This window comes from Hordeum vulgare, chromosome 2H, assembly GCF_904849725.1.
Source record: "Hordeum vulgare subsp. vulgare chromosome 2H, MorexV3_pseudomolecules_assembly, whole genome shotgun sequence".
NCBI lineage: Eukaryota > Viridiplantae > Streptophyta > Magnoliopsida > Poales > Poaceae > Hordeum > Hordeum vulgare.
The window spans coordinates 525,841,549-525,845,468 of record NC_058519.1 but is presented as its reverse complement, the minus strand read 5'-3'; the positions used below and the strand labels follow the sequence as shown (position 1 = coordinate 525,845,468).

The window sequence follows — 3,920 nt, the reverse complement described above, 5'->3', positions numbered from 1 at the left end:
CATGCTCATTAACAAACAAAACATATGACACGAAGGAACATAAATGGGATCAAGAAAAAAACTTGTGTGTGCTTCCCATAAAAAGGCCAGACAAGAGTAAGCTTTTTCTTGTCAACTTTATCCACGCATTAGAAATCCTTTTGACAAACATAGCGTATCCTTGGCACCGAATAATCTATGACAAGCTCATTTGGGAGGCCGGGCGGGATATCAAGATGATCCATGTATATAATCTGCATAACAATAGACAACAAAAAAGTATGAGTGCAAGCTATACAGATGTATGTGCATCAATGAAAAGGAAAGGAGGTGTTTCGTCATGAAAACGTTGCATACCGCTAACATGGGCAGAAATGAGTGGATCTGAAATTATTTTGGATTTTCAATTGTTGCTTGCCCCCGCTTCTTCTCTTGAAAGATAGCAACCTCCTCCATATCTCGCGTCAATAAGTGATCATACCAAGCAAGGTTGTGCACCAAATCTATGTTTTCAAGGGAAGCTAGGAACTCAATGTTGACCATGTTGCCGGTGCTTGGGCAAACAACTATTGCCAACACAACGAGTGCCTATGTTCTCTTTATCATAGCCTCGTCCGTATAGCTGCAATCTTTGAGCAACTTGAAAACATGGGCAATTGGCGCTCTATTACCCTCCTTGTAAATGCCACGAAGGTCATGTTCATAGCTCTTCTTAAGAAGCTTCACGGGACTATCACTCTATGGCACATTGAAAATCCTTTTCACCATGTTTCTGCTGAACTTGATTGATTCAATACTAGGAAAAGGGCTATAGATGATATAGACACTAATGGCGCACCAGACAAGTAGTGCGCCACTACTATATAGCAGTGGCGCACCATGTGCAGGTGTGCCATTAGTGTGATGGACACTAATGGCGCACCACACACTCGGTGCGCCACTACTATATTTTTTTTTTGCAAAACTACTAATAGCGCACCACCAGTTGGTGCGCCATTAATAACCAGAGTTACTAATGGCGCATCCGTAGGTGGTGCACCACTACTATAATTTTTTTTTCCAAAACTACTAATGGCGCACCACCAACTGGTGCGCCATTAGTAACCAGGGTTACTAATGGCGCATCTGTAGGTGGTGCGCCACTACTATAATTTTTTTTGCAAAACTACTAATAGCGCACCACCAGCTGGTGCGTCATTAGTAACCCTGGTTACTAATGGCGCACCAGCTAGCGATGCGCCATTAGTAGTTTTGTAAAAAAAATATCTCCCTGCCACCCACGACCCCAAACCTAGCAAGCCCTCTCTCATACTCATCCTCTCCTCCTGCGCCCCACCGCATCGCAATCGCCGTGCTGCCATGGCCTCCCCCGGCCCAAACCACCACCGCCGCCAGGCAAGGCCACCGTGCTCCTCCTCTTCTCCCCGTCGCCGGAGCGCCAAGAAACCAAGAACCCACTCTTCGTCTCCGCCGCGCAGAGCCCACCCCCTCCCCTCCGCATCGGTCCATCTCAAGTGACCCATGGAGCAGTTCCACCACGGCCAGCATGTGCGGCTGCGGAGGTCGCCGGGAACTCACGACCGCCGAGTCGGCACCGGCGTTGGCTCGGAGCACATTACTCTGTGGCCCTCCGCTGGCGGGCTCGACCGAGCGCGCAAGGCTGGCAGTCAGTCATCCTCGTGCACGCGCTCACGTCGCCCTCCCTTGTGCGCACCTCCTGCGTGATGCCGCCGGTGCCGGCGTACGCCATCCTTGCTTCAGCATTCAGGACCAGAAACCCCATCTGCGGTACGAATACTACCCACCCCCTCCTTTGCGCCTCTCTTTGCTCCCATTATTACCCTCCTCGACCATCAAGCGAACACGTCCGTTAATCCCATCTCGCACACCCCATATCCAGACTTTCCTGATTTCCAGACGTAGCATTGGGAAAACAAAGTGACACGCCATGGAAACTCGAGACAGATGCTAACTCAAAACATTTTTGTGCGAAGTTCATAGGTGGCTCGCTGTTTTCGGTTGGTGCACGCCGACTGTTCGACAGAATGTGTCGGAGGTGCTTCCTGATGCAGTATTGCCTCCAGGCTTCCGCCCAAGAATTGTTCCAAGAGGATATGTTCTCGGGTCGCCAAGGCTTTGCCATACCAGCGCTTCAGGGGACTCCCTAGATGTCCGCGTCGGTGAAGTTCTGAGAGTTCTCAAGTCTTGTGATGCTGATGCTGACCTCAGCAAAGACCTGTGTCGGTTTGCCGATGAGATTGACGGGGATGTTGTTCTGAAAGTCCTCCAGAAGAAGAGGTCCAATTGGCAGGTCGCGCTACTGTTCTTCACTTGGGCGGCTGGTCTGCCTATGTATGAGCACGGTCCGAGGACATACATCGAGATGCTTGACATCCTTGGGCGGATGAAGAAGGTCAGGCTTATGAGACAGCTCTTCGATGAGATTCCTGAACAGCGCCGTGGGTTGGTCGCAACGAACATGATGTTTGTTGTCCTATTGAAACGGTATGCACGGGCTCACAAGGTGCAAGAAGCGATCAAGATATTCTACAAGATTAATAATTATGAGTTTGAGGTTGACTTGGTTGGATTCCAGATACTTCTGATGTTGCTCTGTCGTTACAAGCACGTCGAGGAGGATGAGGCCCTTTTTCTTTAGAAGAAAGATGAGTTCCCTCCTGTCATAAAGAGTTGGAACATCATTCTTAACGGTTGGTGTGTCAAGGGAAGCCTGCCTGATGCTAAAAGGGTTTGGAATGAGATCATTGCATCTAAGCTTAAGCCGGACCTCTTCACATATGGTATGTTCATAAATGCACTAACCAAAGCTAATTCATATCCTCTAAACACAAAAGTATTGAAATCGAGACACAAGTCAGGATTTTGGAGCATATTGTCAAGGTAACAAGTCAATCTGCATATTCTAAGGTCTATGTGCATTGTTGTTGCATTATTGTAAGCTGCAACAATATAAACTTGCATATTCTAGGAGAAAAAAATAGGAGGTGGATGTACCAAGAAGTGTCATGTTTAATTTCCTCCATTTCATAATTCATGTATGTAATTTAAGCGGGGCATTATTTTCTACAGGAATTTGTCAAACTAACAATACAAGGCACTAATCTTGTGTTACTCCAAGTGTGAGTTAGAAGTAAAAAAATGGTACCACCAGACTAGTTATCGATCCGTTTATACAATGATCAAATCACAAATGAAGTAAGCTGATCAGAGTATGGATCTGAAGAGAGTATGATTCATTGACTTTTTAGGAACATGAACTATTGACAATGTTTGACAAGTGAAAGGACGTGGATGTCGCCTAGAGGGGGGTGAATAGGCGCTTTAAAATAATTATGGTTTAGGCTTGAACAAATGCGGAATAAAACTAACGTTTAATATGTCAAGCACAAAACCTCAAACAACTAGGCTCACCTATGTGCACCAACAACTTATGCTAAGCAAGATAAACAACTAAGTGATAGCAAGATATATGACAAGAGACAATATGGCTATCACAAAGTAAAGTGCATAAGTAAAGGGTTCGGGTAAGAGATAACCGAGGTACGCGGAGACGATGATGTATCCCTAAGTTCACACCCTTGCGGATGCTAATCTCCGTTGGAGCGGTGTGGAGGCACAATGCTCCCCAAGATGCCACTAAGGCCACCATAATCTCCTCACGCCCTCGCACAATGCAAGATGTCGTGATTCCACTAAGGGACCCTTGAGGGTGGTCACCGAACCCGTACAAATGGCAAACCTTGGGGCGGTCACCGAACCCGTATACGTGGCAACCCTTGGGGGCGGTTACCGGTACCCGTACAAATTGCTCGGGGCAATCTCCACAACCTAATTGGAGACCCCAACGCTTGCGCGGAGCTTCACGCCACAATGATTGAGATCCGAGACACCACCAAGCTTCTAGGACGCCAAAGCATCCA

At 47.4% G+C, this 3,920-nt stretch overlaps 1 pseudogene; it reads left to right on the top strand.

Moving 5' to 3' along the window:
• Window positions 1-1,703: 1,703 nt before the first annotated feature.
• LOC123428597 lies at window positions 1,704-2,884 on the top strand (annotated as a pseudogene).
• The last annotated feature ends 1,036 nt before the right edge of the window (window positions 2,885-3,920 follow it).